The following is a 19,818-nucleotide window of genomic DNA, read 5'->3' as shown; positions in this document are numbered from 1 at the left end:
CACACTCTCAGACACACACTCACTCTCAGAAACACACCCACACTCAGACACACACACTCAGACACACTCTCACACTCAGACACACACTCACACTCAGACACACTCTCAGACACACACTCACACTCAGACACACACACTCACACTCAGACACACACACACTCTCAGAAACACACTCACACTCAGACACACACACACACACACACACTCTCAGAAACACACTCACACTCAGACACACTCTCACACTCAGACACACTCACATTCAGACACACACACACTCAGACACACACACACTCAGACACACTCTCAGACACACTCTCACACTCAGACACACTCTCACTCTCAGACACACACTCACACTCAGACACACACTCACACTCAGACACACTCTCACACTCAGACACACTCTCACTCTCAGACACACTCTCACTCTCAGACACACACTCACACTCAGACACACTCTCACACTCAGACACACTCTCACACTCAGACACACTCTCAGACACACTCTCAGACACACTCTCACTCTCAGACACACACTCACACTCAGACACACTCTCACACTCAGACACACTCTCACACTCAGACACACTCTCACTCTCAGACACACACTCACACTCAGACACACTCTCAGACACACTCTCACACTCAGACACACTCACGCTCAGACACACACTCACTCTCAGACACACTCTCAGACACACACACTCAGACACACACACTCAGATACACACTCACTCTCAGACACACACTCACTCTCAGACACAAACTCAGACACACTCTCAGACACACACACTCAGACACACACACTGAGATACACACACTCAGATACACACTCACTCTCAGACACACACTCACTCTCAGACACACACTCACACTCAGACACACACTCACACTCAGACACACTCTCAGACACACACTCACACTCAGACACACTCTCAGACACACACTCACTCTCAGACACACTCTCAGACACACACTCACTCTCAGACACACTCTCAGACACACACTCACACTCAGACACACACTCACACTCAGACACACTCTCAGACACACACTCACACTCAGACACACTCTCAGACACACACTCACACTCAGACACACACTCAGACACACACTCACACTCAGACACAGACACTCTCAGAAACACACTCACACTCAGACACACTCTCACACTCAGACACACTCACACTCATTTTCAGACACACTCACGCTCAGACACACACTCACTCTCAGACACACTCTCAGACACACACACTCAGACACACACACTCAGATACACACACTCAGATACACACTCACTCTCAGACACACACTCACTCTCAGACACACACTCACACTCAGACACACACTCACACTCAGACACACTCTCAGACACACACTCACACTCAGACACACTCTCAGACACACACTCACTCTCAGACACACTCTCAGACACACACTCACTCTCAGACACACTCTCAGACACACACTCACACTCAGACACACACTCACACTCAGACACACTCTCAGACACACACTCACACTCAGACACACTCTCAGGCACACACTCACACTCAGACACACTCTCAGACACACACTCACACTCAGACACACACACTCACACTCAGACACACACACACTCTCAGAAACACACTCACACTCAGACACACACACACACACACACACACACACACACACACACACACACACTCTCAGAAACACACTCACACTCAGACACACTCTCACACTCAGACACACTCACATTCAGACACACACACACTCAGACACACACACACTCAGACACACTCTCAGACACACTCTCACACTCAGACACACTCTCACACTCAGACACACACTCACACTCAGACACACACTCACACTCAGACACACTCTCACACTCAGACACACTCTCACTCTCAGACACACTCTCACTCTCAGACACACTCTCACTCTCAGACACACACTCACACTCAGACACACTCTCACACTCAGACACACTCTCACACTCAGACACACTCTCAGACACACTCTCACACTCAGACACACTCTCACTCTCAGACACACTCTCACTCTCAGACACACACTCACACTCAGACACACTCTCACACTCAGACACACTCTCACACTCAGACACACTCTCACTCTCAGACACACACTCACACTCAGACACACTCTCAGACACACTCTCACACTCAGACACACTCACGCTCAGACACACACTCACTCTCAGACACACTCTCAGACACACACACTCAGATACACACTCACTCTCAGACACACACTCACTCTCAGACACAAACTCAGACACACACTCAGACACACACACTCAGATACACACTCACACTCAGACACACACTCAGCCACACACTCACACTCAGACACACTCTCAGACACACACTCACTCTCAGACACACTCTCAGACACACACACTCAGACACACTCTCAGACACACACTCACACTCAGACACACTCTCAGACACACACTCACTCTCAGACACACTCTCAGACACACACTCACTCTCAGACACACACTCAGACACACACTCACACTCAGACACACACTCAGACACACACTCACACTCAGACACACACTCACTCTCAGACACACTCTCAGACACACACTCACTCTCAGACACACTCTCAGACACACACTCACACTCAGACACACACTCAGACACACACTCACACTCAGACACACACACACTCAGATACACACACTCAGCCACACACTCACACTCAGACACACTCTCAGACACACACTCACTCTCAGACACACTCTCAGACACACACTCACACTCAGACACACACTCAGACACACACTCACACTCAGCCACACTCTCAGACACACACACTCAGACACACTCTCAGACACACACTCACACTCAGACACACTCTCAGACACACACTCACTCTCAGACACACTCTCAGACACACACTCACTCTCAGACACACTCTCAGACACACACTCACACTCAGACACACACTCAGACACACACTCACACTCAGACACACACACACTCAGATACACACACTTTCAGACACTCTCAGACACACACTCACTCTCAGACACACTCTCAGACACACACTCTCAGACACACACTCACTCTCAGACACACACACTCAGATACACACACTCTCAGACACACACACTCTCAGACACACTCTCAGGCACACACACTCAGACACACACACTCAGATACACACACTCTCAGACACACACTCACACTCAGACACACTCTCACACTCAGACACACACACTGAGATACACACACTCAGACACACACACTCAGATACACACACTCTCAGACACACACTCACACTCAGACACACACTCACTCTCAGACACACTCTCACACTCAGACACACACTCATTTTCAGACACACTCATGCTCAGACACACACACTCAGACACACACTCACACTCAGACACAGACACACTCTCAGAAACACACTCACACTCAGACACACTCTCACACTCAGACACACACTCATTTTCAGACACACTCATGCTCAGACACACACTCACTCTCAGACACACTCTCAGACACACACACTCAGACACACACACTCAGACACACACACTCAGACACACTCTCACACTCAGACACACTCACACTCATTTTCAGACACACTCACGCTCAGACACACACTCACTCTCAGACACACTCTCAGACACACACACTCAGACACACACACTGAGATACACACACTCAGATACACACTCACTCTCAGACACACACTCACTCTCAGACACACACTCACACTCAGACACACACTCACACTCAGACACACACACTGAGATACACACACTCACTCTCAGACACACACTCACTCTCAGACACACACTCACACTCAGACACACACTCACACTCAGACACACTCTCAGACACACACTCACACTCAGACACACTCTCAGACACACACTCACTCTCAGACACACTCTCAGACACACACTCACTCTCAGACACACTCTCAGACACACACTCACTCTCAGACACACACTCACTCTCAGACACACACTCACACTCAGACACACACTCACACTCAGACACACTCTCAGACACACACTCACACTCAGACACACTCTCAGACACACACTCACTCTCAGACACACTCTCAGACACACACTCACTCTCAGACACACTCTCAGACACACACTCACTCTCAGACACACACTCACACTCAGACACACACACTCACACTCAGACACACTCTCACACTCAGACACACACACACTCTCAGAAACACTCTCACACTCAGACACACTCACACTCAGACACACACACTCTCAGACACACACACTCTCAGACACACTCTCAGACACACTCTCACACTCAGACACACTCTCAGACACACACTCACACTCAGACACACACACTCACACTCAGACACACACACACTCTCAGAAACACACTCACACTCAGACACACTCTCACTCTGAGACACACACTCACACTCAGACACACTCTCACACTCAGACACACTCTCACACTCAGACACACTCTCAGACACACTCTCACACTCAGACACACTCTCACTCTCAGACACACACTCACACTCAGACACACTCTCACACTCAGACACACTCAGACACACTCTCACACTCAGACACACTCTCACTCTCAGACACACTCTCACTCTCAGACACACACACACTCAGATACACTCTCAGACACACTCTCACACTCAGACACACTCACACTCATTTTCAGACACACTCACGCTCAGACACACACTCACTCTCAGACACACTCTCAGACACACACTCAGACACACACACTCAGATACACACTCACTCTCAGACACACACTCACTCTCAGACACACACTCACTCTCAGACACACACTCACACTCAGCCACACACTCACACTCAGACACACTCTCAGACACACACTCACTCTCAGACACACTCTCAGACACACACTCACTCTCAGACACACTCTCAGACACACACTCACACTCAGACACACACTCAGACACACACTCACACTCAGCCACACTCTCAGACACACACTCACACTCAGACACACTCTCAGACACACACTCACTCTCAGACACACTCTCAGACACACACTCACTCTCAGACACACTCTCAGACACACACTCACTCTCAGACACACTCTCAGACACACACTCACACTCAGACACACACTCAGACACACACTCACACTCAGACACCCTCTCAGACACACACTCACTCTCAGACACACACACTCAGAGACACACACACTCAGATACACACACTCTCAGACACTCTCAGACACACACTCACTCTCAGACACACTCTCAGACACACACTCACTCTCAGACACACACACTCAGATACACACACTCTCAGACACACACTCACTCTCAGACACACTCTCAGGCACACACACTCAGACACACACACTCAGACACTCACACTCAGACACACTCTCACACTCAGACACACTCTCAGACACTCACACTCAGATACACACACTCTCAGACACACTCTCACACTCAGACACACTCACACTCATTTTCAGACACACTCACACTCAGACACACACTCACTCTCAGACACACTCTCAGACACACTCTCACTCTCAGACACACTCTCAGACATACACTCACACTCAAACACACTCTCAGACACACACTCACTCTCAGAAACACACCCACACTCAGACACACACACTCAGACACACTCTCACACTCAGACACACACTCACACTCAGACACACTCTCAGACACACACTCACACTCAGACACACACACTCACACTCAGACACACACACACTCTCAGAAACACACTCACACTCAGACACACACACACACACACACACTCTCAGAAACACACTCACACTCAGACACACTCTCACACTCAGACACACTCACATTCAGACACACACACACTCAGACACACACACACTCAGACACACTCTCAGACACACTCTCACACTCAGACACACTCTCACTCTCAGACACACACTCACACTCAGACACACACTCACACTCAGACACACTCTCACACTCAGACACACTCTCACTCTCAGACACACTCTCACTCTCAGACACACACTCACACTCAGACACACTCTCACACTCAGACACACTCTCACACTCAGACACACTCTCAGACACACTCTCAGACACACTCTCACTCTCAGACACACACTCACACTCAGACACACTCTCACACTCAGACACACTCTCACACTCAGACACACTCTCACTCTCAGACACACACTCACACTCAGACACACTCTCAGACACACTCTCACACTCAGACACACTCACGCTCAGACACACACTCACTCTCAGACACACTCTCAGACACACACACTCAGACACACACACTCAGATACACACTCACTCTCAGACACACACTCACTCTCAGACACAAACTCAGACACACACTCAGACACACACACTCAGACACACACTCAGCCACACACTCACACTCAGACACACACTCAGCCACACACTGAGATACACACTCAGGCACACACACTCACTCTCAGAAACACACCCACACTCAGACACACACACTCAGACACACTCTCACACTCAGACACACACTCACTCTCAGACACACTCTCAGACACACACTCACACTCAGACACACACTCAGACACACACTCACACTCAGACACACACTCACTCTCAGACACACACTCACTCTCAGACACACACTCACTCTCAGACACACACTCACTCTCAGACACAAACTCAGACACACACTCAGACACACACACTCAGATACACACTCACACTCAGACACACACTCAGCCACACACTCACACTCAGACACACACTCAGCCACACACTGAGATACACACTCAGGCACACACACTCACTCTCAGAAACACACCCACACTCAGACACACACACTCAGACACACTCTCACACTCAGACACACACTCACTCTCAGACACACTCTCAGACACACACTCACACTCAGACACACACTCAGACACACACTCACACTCAGACACACACTCAGACACACACTCACACTCAGACACACTCTCAGACACACACTCACACTCAGACACACTCTCAGACACACACTCACACTCAGACACACACTCAGACACACACTCACACTCAGACACACTCTCAGACACACACTCACTCTCAGACACACACACTCAGAGACACACACTCTCAGACACTCTCAGACACACACTCACTCTCAGACACACTCTCAGACACACACTCACTCTCAGACACACACACTCAGATACACACACTCTCAGACACACACTCACTCTCAGACACACTCTCAGGCACACACACTCAGACACACACACTCAGACACACACTCACACTCAGACACACTCTCACACTCAGACACACTCTCAGACACTCACACTCAGATACACACACTCTCAGACACACTCTCACACTCAGACACACTCACACTCATTTTCAGACACACTCACACTCAGACACACACTCACTCTCAGACACACTCTCACTCTCAGACACACTCTCAGACATACACTCACACTCAAACACACTCTCAGACACACACTCACTCTCAGAAACACACCCACACTCAGACACACACACTCAGACACACTCTCACACTCAGACACACACTCACTCTCAGACACACACTCACTCTCAGAAACACACTCACACTCAGACACACACACACTCTCAGAAACACACTCACACTCAGACACACTCTCACACTCAGACACACTCGCACTCAGACACACACACATTCAGACACACACACTCTCAGACACACTCTCAGACACACTCTCAGGCACACACACTCAGACACACACTCTCAGATACACACACTCTCAGACACACACTCACACTCAGACACACTCTCACACTCAGACACACACACTCAGATACACACACTCTCAGACACACCCTCACACTCAGACACACTCACACTCAGACACACACTCACTCTCAGACACACTCTCACTCTCAGACACACTCTCACTCTCAGACACACACTCACTCTCAGACACACTCTCAGACACACTCTCACACTCAGACACACTCACACTCATTTTCAGACACACTCACACTCAGACACACTCACTCTCAGACACACTCTCAGACATACACTCACACTCAAACACACTCTCAGACACACACTCACTCTCAGAAACACACCCACACTCAGACACACACACTCAGACACACTCTCACACTCAGACACACACTCACTCTCAGACACACACTCACTCTCAGACACACTCTCAGGCACACACACTCAGACACACACTCTCAGATACACTCACACTCAGACACACTCTCACACTCAGACACACACACTCAGATACACACACTCTCAGACACCCTCACACTCAGACACACTCACACTCATTTTCAGACACACTCACACTCAGACACACACTCACTCTCAGACACACACTCACTCTCAGACACACTCTCACTCTCAGACACACACTCACTCTCAGACACACACTCACTCTCAGACACACTCTCAGACACACACTCACTCTCAGAAACACACCCACACTCAGACACACACACTCAGACACACTCTCACACTCAGACACACACTCACTCTCAGACACACACTCACTCTCAGACACACACTCACTCTCAGACACACTCTCAGGCACACACACTCAGACACACACACTCAGATACACACACTCTCAGACACACACTCACTCTCAGACACACTCTCACTCTCAGACACACTCTCAGACACACTCTCAGACATACACTCACTCTCAGACACACACTCAGACTCAAACACACTCTCAGACACACACTCATTTTCAGACACACACTCAGACACACACACACTCAGACACACACACACTCATTTTCAGACACAAACTCAGACACACACACACATCCGCACACACACTCAGACACACTCTCTCACACACCCTCACTCTCTCATACACACACACACACACACACACACACACTCTCAGACATGCACTCAGACAAATATATACACTCTCGGACACACACACACACACACACACACACACACACTCTCAGACACTCACTCTCAGACGCACACACACTCTCAGACATGTACACACACACACACACACACTGTCAGAAACACGCTCAGACACAGACACACACTCTCAGACACACACACACACACACACACATACTCAGACACACACTCAGATATTTATTTGCATTCCTCCTTATAAAATCCATCACTTCCTTATAAACCTGTACACAGTGTACTGGAGGCTGCTGACACTAAACAGTAAATCGTCCCCACGCCCCGATCACGGCTCTTTATAGATCTTTATGTTGAAAAGGTTTCAGTTATTTATTTCCTCCTGAAGGCGTCTTTACTTTACAGCATTTCACAGTCAGTGTTAATTCTTTAAATTAAAACCTAAATTTTGTTTAGTTCACACTCTGGAGCATTAGATTTCATCAGAGATACGAGACAGTGGTTCTGTCAGCTGTAGTGAGCTCTGGTTATAAACTCTCCGGCCACTTTAATAGGAACATGTTGTTGGTTCTAAGATCCCTGTTCTTGGCTGCAGGAGTGGAACCCAATGTGTTCTTCTGCTGTTGCATGCTGAGATGCTTTTCTGCTCACCATGGTTGTAAAGAGTGATTATATGAGTTACTATATCCTTCCTGGCAAAAAAGCTCAAACCAGTCTGTCCATTTCCCTCTGACCCTCTCTCAGGGATCGGCGGATTTCCGACTTTTTCAGACCAAAATGATCGCTTTTGAGATCGATGTAAATCCGTTGAGAAATTTTCGGGGGGTGTATGGTTAACGATCTGTGGTCACCTTATAATGTCTTGATTCTTGGTGGCTCCAGGTTAACACACTCGAGTCTTTCGACATGTCGTAATTAACATTCACTTTTGATTGATTGATTGATTGATTGATTGATTGATTGATTGATTGATTGATTCCGAACAGTAAAGAAGATATAAAAAAAAACAAAAAAAAATGCAATCATCAAAACATCGTCATAAACAAACAGAATAGCGTAGCCACAAGGCAGTAACATAATGTTTGGAAAGGATTAGGAAGAAGTAAATAACTTATCAAATCCTAACCCTCTATACCACCGCTAATCAAACGTCACTTTCCACCATAATAAACTATATATACAAAAGAAAACAAAATCAACAAAAAAAGAAAACATACCAAGACATACCAACATGGTATAATATCGACCAAATCAAATCATATATACAGATACTTATGTTATGCATATATACACACATACAATACATATATACAGTACATACATATACACATACCTAGAACTATACACATCCATACGTACACAGACACCCATATCATAATAATGCATATTATGCTTATATATTATATACAATTATGCATATATATATATATATATATATATATATATATATATATATATATATATATATATATATATGGTGAAAGATACATCTTGCTGATGCACTGGGACACATCATCAGTGATGTAACCTGGGGTCACTGGGTGTTTCGGGTCTTTCAACATCAGACACCCTCGCCCAGGCGACCCGACCGGAGGTGATCAGACTCCGGCCTGTATCCCAGCAGCATTCGTCCACGGATCAGCCCTCTTGATCCAAAGCCATCTTGTGGCTCTTTCTGCGGCTTCAGTTGCAGACCTGATGGCCTTCCTCTTTGCCTCACCAGTAAGGCCCAGCATGGTGAGGACTTTGCAGAGGGACCGCCCTGCAAATCCTTGGCATCCAACCTCCAGGGTTTGCAGTAGGTCTTCCAGCCTTGGCTCCTCCACTCCTCCACCAGCTCCTGGTACTTGGCACGCTTCCTCTCATTTGCCTCCTCCATGCGTTCTTCCCAGGGAACTGTGAGTTCCAGAATGATCAATTGTTTGGTGGCATCTGAAACAATGATCATGTCTGGTCGGAGCCGTGTTGATGTTATTCTAGCTGGGATCTTCAGCTGTTTGCCCAGATCCACTTCCAGCTGCCAGTCTGCGGCAGTGGTGAGGAGGTCTGACCTGGCCCATGCTTGGATGGTGGGCTTCTCTCCGGCTTTGTGGAACCTAATGGACTTAGGCTTGCTATGGCCCTTGGTGGTGTTAATGGCCTTGGCTATGCTCTCAGCAATCGCTTTCAGCACTTGGTCGTGGTGCCAGCGATAACCCCCCTCTCCAAGGGCTTTTGGGCAGCTGCTGAGGAGGTGTTCCAGGGATCCCCATCCTGGACACTGGGGGCAGAATGGTGTCTCTGCTTTGCCCCAGACATGAAGGTTGGATGGACTAGGTAGGACATCATAAACAGCTTGGACTAGGAACCTGATGTTAAGGGAGTCTGCTCTCCAGATGTTGGGCCAGGTTATCCTCCATTGCAGAACGTTCTCCCATTTAGTCCATGCTCCTTGTTGTCCCATTCCCACCATCCTGCTGGCTCGTTCCTCCTCCACGCCTGCCTGCACTTCCTCCTGAATGAGGTGTTGCCGCTCTTTTCCCTGGGCCTTGTCCACCCTGGTTGATGGGAAATAGCCAATGCTTGCGCATCCTGAGGCTATGGACCCGACCAGTACCTTCTGCCTCAGTCGCGACTCTGCCACTTCCAGAGCCTCGTCAGCCCTCCATTTCCGGCCTGTCCGCACCTGGATGCCAGCCGCCGCCACCTTCTCATCCCTGGATTCCCTGTACTGCAGGGCTTCCCGAGTTCTGGTCACCATGAATTCTTCAGTGAGTCCACTGAACAGAAGCTGCAAGGTGTTACTCCTGCCGTACAGGGCAGCACTGCTCAGGCTTCGGGGTAGGCCAAGCCATCTGTATATATATATATATATATATATATATATATATTACACAAAAATACTCACATTTTATATAATATATATATATCCATATGTACCCATACCCACATATATACACTTATATTATCAATAGCATGTTATTGTAATTCCTCCTCCCTATACCTCATAAAGATCTGTTCCTTATACCTTTTTTTTTAACTGGTTTATAGTTGTACATTTCATGAGCTCCACATTCAAACTGTTCCATAGCTTTACTCCACAAATAGAAATACTGAACATTTTTATCGTTGTCCTAGCACTGCGAATTTTAAATTTCAATTTCCCCCTAAAATTATAGCCCCCCTCTCTATCCGAGAACATTATTTGGATATAATTTTTAATTGGATATAACTTTATAATTCCTTACTTTGTACATTATTAAAGCAGTTTTATATTCTATAATATCCCTGAATTTTAAACATTTTGAATTTAAGAATAGTGAATTAATATGATCTCGGTAACCAGCACTATGAATTATTCTTATAACTCTTTTTTGAAGTATAGTTATTGCATGAAGTGAACATTTATACGTATTTCCCCACACCACTGAGCAGTAATTTAAGTACGGTAAAACCAGGGAACAGTAAAGAATGCGGAGTGAATTATAGTCCAGGATGTGCTTAGCTTTACTCAACACAGATATGCTTCTTGATAGTTTCATTAGTATGTATTTTATATGTGATTTCCAATTAATTCTATCATCTATTATTACCCCAAGAAATATATTATTAGAAACTCTTTCAGTATCAACGCCATCTACCTGTACATTTATTGCCCTATTTATTTTATAATTATTAAATAACATGATTTTTGTTTAGACAGATTTAATGATAATTCATTTCGATCAAACCAACTTTTTAACCTGCACAATTCTGAAGAGATTATGTTTTCTAACTCATGTAAATTTGTTCCAGAACAAAACATATTTGTGTCATCTGCAAATAATACCATCTTAAATATCTTTGATACATTGCACATATCATTTATATAAAGAATAAACAGTTTAGGACCCAATACTGACCCCTGAGGGACACCACAATCAATATTCGAACGAGTTGAGACAGAGTCACCCAACTTCACAAATTGTGTCCTGTTGCTCAAATAACTTCTTATACAATTTAGTACAACTCCCCTTATCCCATACTGTTGCATCTTATTAATTAATATATCATGATTAATAGTATCAAAAGCTTTTTGAAGATCAATAAATATCCCAGCGACATGTTTCTTATCATTTATAGAGTTACTGATTTCTTCAGTTGACTCCATTAGTGCCATCTCTGTTGATCTATTTGCTCTAAATCCATATTGACCATCACTGAGTAGTTTGTATTTTTCAATGAATTTATCGAATCTGTTGCTGAATAGTTTTTCAAGAATTTTGGAGAATTGAGGAAGTAAAGAAACAGGTCTGTAATTTGTGAAGTTGTGTTTGTCCCCAGAGTTATACAATGGAATTACTTTTGCTATTTTCATATTGCTTGGAAATGTACCGGTTTGAAATGACAAGTTACAGATGTATGTTAATGGTTTAGAAATCCCCCAATAATAGTTTTCACTAGTTTCATATCAATATCATTACAATCTGTGGATATTTTATTACTACATTTATTAACTAGATCAATAATTTCCTTCTCATCTGCTGGTGTAAGAAACATAGAACAAGAATTCCTCTTTATAATATTATCAATGCAATCATCATTTGTTACCGGATCCCAGATATTTTGAGCTAATCTTGATCCAACATTAACAAAAAAATTATTAAAACCATTAGCAACTACATCCATGTTATAATTTTCGATACCTTTGTCATTAAAGTATTTAGGGTAATGTATTTGTCCAGAGCCATCTTTAATAATACTATTTAATATATTCCATATTCCTTTAATATTATTTTTGCTATTATATATTAATTTACCAAAATAATCCTTCCTACATCTCCTTATGATACTCTTTAACTTGTTTTTATATTTTTTATATTTATTTTCTGCCTCTTTGGCTCTTAATTTAATAAATTCTCTATATAGAGTGTTTTTCTTCTTCCAGGCATTCTGTAATCCCTTAGTAATCCAAGGTTGGTCATTACAGTTTTGTTTTGTATTATATTGCTTCAGTGGGCAATTTTTATCATATAATAATTTGAATATACTTAAAAAGTTATCATATGCTCTATCAATGCTATTCTCTATATAAACTGATTCCCAGTCTTGTATTAATAAATCATTATTTAATGCAAACATGGCCTCCTCAGTCCTAACTCTTCTATACTTCAGTTTATGGTCTGTCACATTTCTCTTATGATTACAGTCATAAATTGTAAAAACTGGTAGATGATCACTAATATCATTGATTAATATTCCACTTATAATGTTATTATCCATATCATTGGTAAATATATTATCTATTAAGGTAGCACTATGGTCAGTAATTCTGGTGGGTCTGGTAATTTTTGGGTGGAGACTCATACTGTACATGGTATTAATAAATTCCTCAGTCATACTGTGCTTATTAGGGTTCAACAGATCAATATTAGTATCCCCACAAATGAAGATAACTTTTTTATTATCTACTGTAAATGTCTTTTCTACCCAGTCCTTAAACGCCTCTATACTAGTTTCTGGCGCTCTATATATACAGCTAATTAATACATTTCTACTTTTTTCAATATTAATTTAGATTGTTAAACATTCTAATATGTTATCGATCACCGCTGTCATTCCATCTATTAACTTATAATTCAAATTACAGTCCACATACACCGCCACTCCTCCTCCACCTTTATTTTTCCTATTTATATAATTAAATTCATATCCAGCCAGTTCGAAATCCACTCCTTTCTCCAGGTCAATCCAGCTCTCTGATATGGCAATTATGCTGAATGGATGAGTAAACTGACTTAAGTATTTCATGACATGTTTCTACACACTTTGGGATGAGATCCCTTCGACTGGTGCAGGAGTATGAGAGGACTTCCAGAAAACTGGCAGACATTTTAGCCAGAGAGGATCGTTCTTTTTTGTCAACCTGGAATGGCCATCACTGAACAGAGGTGGGGGTCTAAGACATCATTTATCAGCCACCTACTATCATAGTACTTTATAATATCACCTACTATTTATCAGCCATCAGAATTCTGATTCTATGATGATCCATGAGAGGATAAATACCTGATAGTCCCTATTAGTCAGACAGAACTAAGGAAGCCTTTCAGATGAGAGGTGAAGCGTTTTCAAGAATCTTCAAACAAGTCCAGTTGCTCTCTTCTACCAACCACAGATTACTATGACCTGGATGACTGAGAATCTTCACAGACATGTGAAAAGGTTCAATATTGAAGACACCTGGTGCCGCACTCTAATCAGCTAATTAACTCAAAACACCTGCAAAGGCCTTTAATTGGTCTTTCAGTCTCGTTCTGTAGGCGACAGAGCCGGCCCGTGGCATAGGCAATATAGGCAAATGCTAAGGGCGCTGCGTCCATCCAGGGACGCAGAAACGGGGGGAGAAAAATTATGACTTCCACTATTCTGAAAACGAGTCAGCATTATAATGTCTTAGCCTAATTTAATTGTACAGCAAAGCATGTAGTCAGGGTGCGATTTGTCAAAAAAGGCGGGGTGTGGTGGGGTGGTGGTTGTTAATCATGAAACAATAAGCGCTCAACAGTGGTTCGCCCTGTCTGTAGTGTGTCTTCGGGCGCGCAAGTGCGCATCTGCGGCTATTCTCTGTTTTGGCCATGTAATCATAGCCGGCGATTGCGATAGGCGTTCTAGGTAATTGCCTAGAGCGCAAAGTGTGCCCAGGGGCGCCAAGGGCGACCAAAACCCCACCAAAAAGGAGGGATGGAGTTATTGAATGGAGATGTTACCGAGTGCATCAGTGGTGTACAGTGTTTTCAACCACTGTGCTGCCGAACTCTAGTACCGCGGAACACTAGTGTGCCGTGAGAGATCACCAAGTGTACCATGGAAAATTATAGAATGGCTGTATATTGTAAATATTGGCAACAGCGTTTTAGTTTCAGTCAACATTTTCTATTGGTGATGTGCCTTGAGATTTTTTCATTGAAAAAAGTGCGCCCTGGCTCAAAAAGGTTGAAAAACAAGTGCAGCCTACGCAGTAGTGGTTGGTGATTTCCTTATGCCTACTAAAAATGCACAATGATCGGTTATAAGGGGGGCGGGGGGAGCGGTGTTCATCGGGGAATGAGAATGGCTATCCACTGCAAAAAGTAGCCCAGACTACAAGTGCTTAAATGAAGAAATCCAAACTCTCAGGTGCGCAGGGGCGCAAACGAAGGCTACAGGAAGAAACAAATAGAGCCAAGTATAGAGGTAAGTCTGATCTAATCTCTCATATCAACCATTATAGTGGCAAATTAATATTTTAGACGCCTGAATCAATGTCTGCCTAGCTAACTAGATGCAAACAGCAATAGACTTAGTACCCATAATAACTTTGTTATTATGGGTACTAAGTTATTATTAACCCATAACTTTGTTATTGCAAACAGCAATAACAAAGTACCCATAATAGCACTTTTGTTTGAAAATACAGCCCATTGATGTCCTAACATGGTGCTTAAGTTTGCACAATTTAGAATTGTAGAATTTTTTATTCATTTAATTTGTTAATTCTTCAGAGATGACTTAACTTTTAATAGCAAAAAAGAAACTAAAAATAATTTCTTGTTTATTGTCCATGCACTACACTCTGAACAGGGTGCGGAAGAGTTTTTGCCCATTATATGGAGATATGTATTGAATTTGTGTGGTCATTTTACTTTGTGACACTTTATGTTAATAATGATAACAATAATAACAATAATGAAAAAGATAAAAATGACTTCTTGTTTATTGTCCATGCACCGTACATTGTTTAATAGTAATAGAATAGAGTGATTAGATTAAAGTGTTATTTAGATGTTATTAGAGGGGTTTTTTTTCTTGGGGGGGGGGCAAAACTCAATCTCGCCTAGGGCAGCCAAAGACCTAGAGCCGGCCCTGGTAGGCGACACAATCATGGGGAAGACTGCTGACTTGACAGTTGTCCAAAAGACGACCATTGACACCTTGCACAAGGAGGGCAAGACACAAATGGTCATTGCTAAAGAGGCTGGCTGTTCACAGAGCTCTGCGTCCAAGCACATTACTAGAGAGGTGAAGGGAAGGAAAAGATGTGGTAGAAAAAAGTGTACAAGCAATAGGGATAAGCGCACCCTGGAGAGGATTGTGAAACAAAACCCATTCAAAAACGTGGGGGAGATTCACAAAGAGTGGACTGCAGCTGGAGTCAGTGCTTCAAGAACCACCACGCACAGACGTATGCAAGACACGGGTTTCAGCTGTCACATTCCTTGTGTCAAGCCACTCTTGAACAAGAGACAGCATCAGAAGCGTCTCGCCTGGGCTAAAGACAAAAAGGACTGGACTGCTGCTGAGTGGTCCAAAGTTATGTTCTCTGCTGAAAGTAAATTTTGCATTTCCTTTGGAAATCAAGGTCCCAGAGTCTGGAGGAAGAGAGGAGAGGCACAGAATCCACGTTGCTTGAGGTCCAGTGTAAAGTTTCCACAGTCAGTGATGGTTTGGGGTGCCATGTCATCTGCTGGTGTTGGTCCACTGTGTTTTCTGAGGTCCAAGGTCAACGCAGCCGTCTACCAGGAAGTTTTAGAGCACTTCATGCTTCTTGCTGCTGACCAACTTTATGGAGATGCAGATTTCATTTTCCAACAGGACTTGGCACCTGCACACAGTGCCAAAGCTACCAGTACCTGGTTTAAGGACCACGGTATCCCTGTTCTTAATTGGCCAACAAACTCGCCTGACCTTAACCCCATAGAAAATCTATGGGGTATTGTGAAGAGGAAGATGCGATACGCCAGACCCAACAATGCAGAAGAGCTGAAGGCCACCATCAGAGCAACCTGGGCTTCAATAACACCTGAGCAGTGCCACAGACTGATCGACTCCATGCCACGCCGCATTGCTGCAGTCATTCAGGCAAAAGGAGCCCCAACTAAGTATTGAGTGCTGTACATGCTCATACTTTTCATGTTCATATGGTACTTTTCAGTTGGCCAACATTTCTAAAAATCCTTTTTTTGTATTGGTCTTAAGTAATATTTTAATTTTCTGAGATACTGAATTTGGGATTTTCATTAGTTGTCAGTTATAGTCATCAAAATTAAAAGAAATAAACATTTGAAATATATCAGTCTGTGTGTAATGAATGAATATAATATACAAGTTTGAATTTTTGAATGGAATTACTGAAATAAATCAACTTTTTCATGATATTCTAATTATATGACCAGCAGCTGTAAGTGTGCATCTTTTATAAATGAGGTTAGCTTGTCTAATGTAGCATGTTGGGGAGAATCATAGTATCATATCTATATTTCTGATAAAATTTTAGGTATGATACCGTGTATAACTCTCCTACTTATTGCTCATTTCATAGGGGGATGAGGGGGGATTGCTGGCATGTGCCGCGTGGGAGCGTCTGCTCAAATTTTTTAGGCTGAGATGAACTTATAGTTTTTGATTTAAAAAAAATTTCCAATATGTAATGCCCATTGTACACGCCTGTTCTTTAATTCAAAATCACCATCTTGATCTTCAGATTGCCCGTATGGTATCTGTATTACATTACACAACATCCTGTCCAGATAAAAGCGTTAGTACACACAGCAGTTGAAAGGGAAGTGATGAGTGATGTTGAATGTCACCTGCTTAATATGCAAAACCTCCTGCTACCATGATAACATCAGAAGAAAGCTGAAGAGAATTATATGATAGAACTTTTTTTCTGGTTTGCACTTCATTGTAAAGGATTAGAGTATTCAAAGACATGAATAGCTAAAATGCAGAAATATAATACTGTCGAGCTCGTTTATATTAAAAGGTGCATTGATTTTTTGAAATCATCAAATGTGAATTGATTAAAAACAAGTCTCTTGTACCATATTAATCATTTTCACCTGGTAGTCCACCAAGAAGGGGAATTTATCTCATCTCATTATCTCTAGCCGCTTTATCCTGTTCTACAGGGTCGCAGGCGAGCTGGAGCCTATCCCAGCTGACTACGGGCGAAAGGCGGGGTTCACCCTGGACAAGTCGCCAGGTCATCACAGGGCTGACACATAGACACAGACAACCATTCACACTCACATTCACACCTACGCTCAATTTAGAGTCACCAGTTAACCTAACCTGCATGTCTTTGGACTGTGGGGGAAACCGGAGCACCCGGAGGAAACCCACGCGGACACGGGGAGAACATGCAAACTCCGCACAGAAAGGCCCTCGCCGGCCCCGGGGCTCGAACCCGGACCTTCTTGCTGTGAGGCGACAGCGCTAACCACTACACCACCGTGCCGCCCCCCAGCATTAAACATGAACAAGATAATTATTATTATGTTTCCATAAATATGGCTTTTTATTTGATATAAAAGCTAAATATACACGCACTACTAATATTATTAAAAATCCTAAATACTAATTGTTATATATTTTATATTTAGTATTATAAGTTTAAGAATGTCCTCACCTGGGATACAAAAAAAAAAAAAAACTTTACTTATAACACTAAATATTGGAGATCTATGAGAAATCAGTCAAATGTGAAACTTGAGCAATACTGGGATCCTGATAGAGGAAAAATTATCTGAGGAAAAGTGAAGGAATTAAATGATATAATTACCTAACTGAGAAACAAAAAGTGTAAATGTAACAGTGATGGGATAACGAGGAAAAAAGAACTGTGTAGCAATAAACTCTTAATAATAATAATCATAATCATGAAAGCACGGAGTTACTAATGAGAATCATACTGATCAAGTTAAACTCCATCACTCAGGATTGTTGCTGTTTGCTCAGAAGTTCCTCTGGGTTTCAGAGGTTCCTCTGGAGAAAGTTCTCGCATCTCCACACGATTCAGTCTGAGCTGGAAGTGAATTAAATAATGTTGCAGCACAATCCTGAAGTGTATTCGATCCGAACTGAATTCACTGTGCTGCTCGAGTGCAGAGTTCCTGAGTGTTTATTTGATGTGTTCCTTTAAATAAAGTGTTCACGTTTTT

At 43.8% G+C, this 19,818-nt stretch overlaps 1 protein-coding gene across 1 annotated transcript in view; it reads left to right on the top strand.

The window, feature by feature from the left end:
* Positions 1–19,818, top strand: part of kiss2 (kisspeptin 2) — a 30,719-nt gene that overhangs the window by 10,573 nt on the left and 328 nt on the right. The window lies entirely within an intron of this gene.

The sequence above is a fragment of the Neoarius graeffei genome, chromosome 21 (assembly GCF_027579695.1).
Source record: "Neoarius graeffei isolate fNeoGra1 chromosome 21, fNeoGra1.pri, whole genome shotgun sequence".
NCBI classification, from domain to species: Eukaryota; Metazoa; Chordata; class Actinopteri; order Siluriformes; family Ariidae; genus Neoarius; species Neoarius graeffei.
This window is presented reverse-complemented; position numbering and strand designations above follow the sequence as displayed.